We start from the raw sequence: 6,780 nt of genomic DNA, 5'->3' as shown, positions 1-6,780 counted from the left end.
TTATAAATGTATATTGTCAAGAATAATGATTTAATTTTGTTCAAAACTTACTAATGAACGACACAGAATATTGTCTCAGAATTTCAATCTCAGTAAAACAACCTTTTGGATGCTATTTTCCATTACTGGGTTCAACGCATTGAAAAACCGTTATCATATTTTGATAGATCGGGCATTTTCAGACGCGTCGATACCTAATGCGTTTATGTTTTTTACTGTTTATTTATATTTATGTCAGTTCTAGGGAAAGGGGGGTGATTTAAAATTTTAGGTTTTTTTATTATAATTTTTTTTTTAACTTTTTTTTATTTTTCTTTTTACAAATTTTCAGACTCCCTATGGTACTTTAACCCTAGGTTGTCTGATCGATCCTATCATATACTGCCATACTACAGTATGGCAGTATATGGGGATTTTCCTCCTCATTCATTACAATGTGCTATCAGCTATCAGCACATTGTAATAAAGGGGTTAAAACTAAATAGCCTCAGATCTTCGGAAGACCCGAGGCTACCATGGAGATGGATCGCCGCTCCCCGATGACGTCACGGGGAGCGGCGATCCCAGGTAAGATGGCAACGCCCATGCGCCGATATCTTTTTGAGGCTGTGATAACACCCGGGTGTTACCGGTAAGCCTTTGCTGCATATTGCCGGCTATGGAGAGGGCTCAGCCCGTGAGCCCTCTCCATGCAGTGCAACCCGACCGCCACCGTGAATACACGGCGGGCGGTCGCGAACCGGTCACACCAAGGGGAAATCGAGTTTTTAATTCCAAAAGCCAGAAAGCTTCTCTCTTTCTGAGAATGCAGAAACAGAATCGTTTAATTTATTGAATACGATCATGGACTTCAAAAAGGTTGTGTGGTTATTAACGGTAAAACTTCATTTTTTCAATGCAGATGATCAAACTAATGATAATGGGTGTAATGCAAAAAAAGAAAATGTATATAACAGTTTAAATTTTGAAGAACAATGTACACTGTTAATGTTACAAGATTTAGAAAGAGAAAGCAGAGATATTGAAGGAGTTGACATTTTCTCACATTTCTCTCTGGCTAATACAAGCTATTATCCCTTTAAATCTCGCATTCCAATAATTGATGAGTTCCAAAATCTAGTGGAAACTGAATTGAAAATATTATTCAACCAAAAACAAGAGAGACATGAGAGCAAATACAACCTCACTCCATCCCAAAAAAAAGCAATACAGGTTCTAAAAAATAATCAGAAAGTGGTGGTCCGCCAAGCGGACAAGGGGGGGATGATAACGGTGTTGGATTCCGGTTTATATAAAAAACAGGCTTATTGCCTACTAGAAGACACACGAACATATAGAAAATTAAGCCTTAATCCAACCTCAGATTTCAAAATAGTTTTGGAAAAATTAATACAAGATGGACAATCTTTAGGGGTCCTGAATGGAAAACTGGCTAAATATCCCCACCCCATAACTCCCATATTCCATGGGCTACCAAAGCTGCACAAAAATATGTTTCCCCCACCCTTACGTCCTATCATAGCAGGAATAGGATCTCTAGGAGAGAGATTGAGTGATTGGGTGGATGAACACCTACAGCCTCTGGTCCAAAGAGTGCCAGGCTATCTTAGAGACAGTTCTACTGTCCTAAACAATTTTGATAATTTTGAATGGCAGCCTGAGTGTAAGTGGGCCACATGTGATGTGGTATCCCTATACTCATGCATACCACATAATGTTGCACTAGAGGCTGTACGTTTCCACCTATCAAAATACAGTGCATATGACAATAACCTAAAAGAATTTCTTCTGTTGGCAGTGAGTTACCTACTAGACTACAACTATTTTTCATTTAATGATGAATACTTCTTGCAGATTGAAGGCGCCCCCATGGGGTTATTTACACCCCTACCAACCCTTTTCTTGCACATATCTTTCATTATAGTAGATTCATAGATGATCTACTTCTAGTGTGGAGAGGTGACAGTTTTTCTTTTAAAATTTTTTTGGATTACATCAATTCCAATTGCTTTAACTGGCAATTTACAGGTGAATTGTTCCAAAACAAAGTCAATTTAGATCTTACATTGTATGTAAATGAGAACACCAACAAGATAGAAACATACACCTATGTAAAACCTATAGCAGGCAACACAATTTTGGATGTGAACAGCTGTCACCCAGTGAGCACGATAAAAGCCATACCCATAGGAGAATATGTGAGAGCCAGGAGAAATTGTACAAACGATAACATCTTTTTTGAACAGTATGAGAAAATAGATAATAATTTAAGAAATAGAGGCTATAGAAATTGGATGTTAAAAAGGGCTAAAGCCTATACAAAAAATACAACTCAGAGCAGTTTTCTAGGGGAAAAAAAGAAAACGGGAAAACAACGCAGCAATTTGGTATTCTCTACACCTTACAGTAGTGAATACAAAAATATTTGCGAAATAATTAATAAGTACATCCCGATATTAAATAATATCTTAAGTGAAGGTTTTCAGTATGTGGCAAGAAGAGGAAGATCTTTGGGGTCTATTTTGTCTCCTAGCTATTATAGCGATAAAAATTACCAGAAAAATAAAACCTGGCTATCAACCAAGGGCTTTCATGCTTGTGGAGGTAGCCGGTGTAATATATGCCAATACATAGAGAAAAAGAAAAACTTCACTAGCGAGGAAAAAACATACAACATTAAGTCTTTTATTAATTGTGAAACCTGCTATATTGTCTATATCATAGAGTGTACAAGCTTCAACAAAAAATATGTTGGCAGCACCATTCGGAAAATGAAAGCAAGAATAGCAGAGCATTTGTCTGATATTGATAAAAAAAACTACTGGTATATCAGGTGCTGCAAGGCATTTCATTGAAGTCCACAACAGACAGGTAAACTCCTTCTCCTGCTGTGGCATTGAAAGGGTGTATTTTCCGAGGAGGGGGGGAAACCGGGAGAGCATTCTCAGAAAGAGAGAAGCTTTCTGGATTTTGGAATTAAAAACTCGATTTCCCATTAGTTTAAATAAAAAAGATGATCTATTTTATATTTACTAGAGATATATTTTCCATATATCTATACTGAATGCAAGTGTGTTTTTTCTATCTGTGACATCATCAGCCTCTCTTTGGTTCCAATTTTGTTTTAAATACGACATTAGCAATAGTACATGTTAGCCATGATGAAGAGTTTTTTTATTCGAAACACGTAGCTGTTTGTGGATACCACTATGTGCTGATCGATTTTATATGATGATTCAATAAAGAAGCAAGAATTTTTTCATAAAAAAAGTGCTGGATCGTTTGAATCTTTTTCATTGTCTGCAAAAACCTGCCACCAGAGGGTGTATCCTTTTGCACTTTCAAGAGGACGGGGAGGATCACCAAATGCTCACAGGTGTAAGTATTTCCTTCAAAACACACTTGCCGCATGGACTTTTCTTTTGCCCCCAGTATATAGCCAGCCTGCCCCCCCCAGTATACAGCCAGCCTACTTAAAGCAGTCCAACCGGCGGTGACAGCTCCACCCGCGCCGGCGGCTCACAGACTATGACGTCAGCCACTTGCTGACATCATAGTCTGTGCAACGCCGCTGCGCACTGAGCTGTCACCGCTGGCCGGACTGCTTCAATTAGCGGAGCTGCGGGGGAACATCGGAAAGGTAAGTACATGGTTTTTATTTTACTACTGGCCCCACCAGGAGCTTGGTCCATCAAAAAAGCTACATCTGGCTCAGGAGCCATAGGTTCCCGACCACTGTACCTGTAACCAGGGACTCATTTTCACTAAGGACAGATTGCAGAACTCCATTACAGCTGCATTGCAAAATATTCCTTTCTTCTCTAAGCATTTGCATTACAATATAATTGTGTGTTATAACTTAACTTGCACCCTGACAGAATCCTCTGTGTAGTATTAGGAGTTGGCTTTGGTCTTGATGTAAAGAGCTTGTTTTCTGTGTAACAAATTGCACTTCATAGTGACTGTATTTAACCCCTTAATGACCGCCCTATCGGGTTTTTACGGCGGTCATTAAGGGTACTTCTTCTGATGCGACGCCTTTCTACGGCGGCGCATCAGAAGAAGTTTTCGGGACACCGGGTCTCGCTGGTGCCGGTGTCGGGCTGTGATATCACAGCCCAGACCCGGCACTAACACCCGGGATCGGAAAAACTGGATCGGACCCCCCCCGGTGTGCTTACTGGGGGATCCGATCCCTCCTGCCGCTGCCCCGGGTTCCGACGAGTGACCCGGGGCTGTCGGCTCCTCTTCTCACCGGGTCCTGCCTTCCTGGCAGGACCCGGCTGTAAGTAACTGAGCATGCGCAGCATGCTCAGTTACTTTCACTATACACTGCAATACAAGTGTATTGCAGTGTAAAGGCTTGAATAAGCGATCGGATGATCGCTTATTCAAGCCAAGAAGTAGAAAATGTAAAAAAGTAAAAAAAAAAAAATTAAATCTTTTTATAATATAATTAAATAAATAAATAAAATAAAAGTCCCATAATCTCCCCAGTAACACATAAAATGCAAATAAAGTATATAAAACACAAAACACGTACATATTTGGTATCACCGCGTCCGTATTAATCTGTACAATAAATCTAAATCAATATTGAACCCGCTCGGTGAACTACGTAAAAAAAAAACTCGAAAAACTTCCCATAATATACAATTTTTCATCAAACACCATCACAAAAAATGTTCTAAAAAGTGATCAAAAAAAGTTACAGTACCTAATATGATACGACTGAAAAGAACAACTGTTTTCGCAAAAAATAAGCCCTCAACCAGATCTGACAACAGAAAAATACAGAATTTATGGCCCTGAAAAGTTGTCAATAGTAAAAACAATGCGATTTTCTCCAATATTGGTTTTGCTCAGGAAAATTGAGCAAAATAAGAAAAACTATATAAATGAGGTATCACCGCGTCCGTATTAATCTGTACAATAAATCTAAATCAATATTGAACCCGCTCGGTGAACTACGTAAAAAAAAAACTCGAAAAACTTCCCATAATATACAATTTTTCATCAAACACCATCACAAAAAATGTTCTAAAAAGTGATCAAAAAAAGTTACGGTACCTAATATGATACGACTGAAAAGAACAACTGTTTTCGCAAAAAATAAGCCCTCAACCAGATCTGACAACAGAAAAATACAGAAGTTATGGCCCTGAAAAGTTGTCAATAGTAAAAACAATGCGATTTTCTCCAATATTGGTTTTGCTCAGGAAAATTGAGCAAAATAAGAAAAACTATATAAATGAGGTATCACCGCAATCGTAGTGAACCAGAGAATAAAGATAAAATATTATTTTTACGTTACGGTGAGCGGGGGGGGGGGGGGGGAATGCTCACAATCCAAAATAAAAATTGATGATTTTGTTTGTGTCCCCCTTGAAATAGTTAATAAAATCTCATGAATAAGCTTTAGACTCCCAAAATAAATTATTTATACATTGTATCTCATCCCATAAAAAATAAGCCCTCATATGATCGCATTACCAAAAAAAATAAAAATTTATAGGTCGTACAATGTGACAATACAAATCTGCTGTGGACGGCGCCTCCATTCATTCTATGCTCGGCCGTGCGCCCGTACAGCAGTTTACCACCACATATGGGGTATCAGTACTCGGGAGGAATTGGGCATCAAGCGTTGCAGTGCGTTTCATCATTTAATTTATTCTGAAAATGTCAGTTTTGGCCTAAATGAATGTATTTCCAAAAAAATTCCATAGTTTCTAAATCGCAGGTCCATATTTTTTAACCCATGTGAAACACTTAAAGGGTTAATGGACTTAATAGAAGTTGTTTTACATATGTTGAGGGGTGAACTTTCTATAGTGGGGTAATTTATGAGGTTTTACTATTATTTAGGCCTCTCAAAGTCACTTGAAAGCTGAGTTGTCCCTCAAAATGTGAGTTATGGCAATTTTCATGAAAATAAGAAAAATCGCACATAAAGTTCTGCACCTCATAACATCCTAGAAAAATGACTGGAAGCATAAAATATCATCCCAACATAAAGCAGATATTCTGTAAATGTTAATTATCAAACTTTTTGGGTAGTTTTACTTCCTGTCTGGAAACCAGAACATTTCAAACTTGGAAAATGAAGAATTTTTACAAACTTTTGCCAAATTTTCACTTTTTTTCAGAACGAAACGCAAAACTTATCACTTAAATTTTATAACTAACATGAAGTATAATGTGTCACGAGAAAACATTCTCAAAATCACCAGGATATGTTAAAGCGTTCCGAAGTTATAACCAATTATCGTGAGACATGTCAGATTTGAAAAATCGAGTCTGGTCATTGAGCTGAAAACTAGTGTCGGTGATAAGGGGTTAATATTCCATGGTGTGTACTGGGAAGCAGGAAAATTGTTGAGAAAATGCATTTGCACCATTTTCTTGTGGGTTTGTATTTTACGGCTTTCACACTGCACCCCAAATGAATATGTTATATTTTTTCATATATTTAAGTAAATAAAAACCTCCTGTACAAAAACAAATAGTTAATTTTGCCATCTTCTGGGGCTAATAACTTTTTTCATACATGCTGTGTGTGGTGTAATTTTTTGATGTTGGTGTAACTTTTGATGTTTTCAATGCAACCATTATTTTTTTATAATTACATGGCAAAAAAGGCGCTGTTTTCTGTTACGGGTTAAACGGTGGAAATAACCGTTATTATATTTTGATTGGACATTTTGGGATGCTGCGATACCGAACACGTTCATGATTTTACTAATTATAGTTATATCAGTTCCAGGGAAAGGGTTTTTT

This window comes from Engystomops pustulosus, chromosome 3 (assembly GCF_040894005.1).
Source record: "Engystomops pustulosus chromosome 3, aEngPut4.maternal, whole genome shotgun sequence".
NCBI classification, from domain to species: Eukaryota; Metazoa; Chordata; class Amphibia; order Anura; family Leptodactylidae; genus Engystomops; species Engystomops pustulosus.
Note: the sequence above shows the minus strand (reverse complement) of the source record.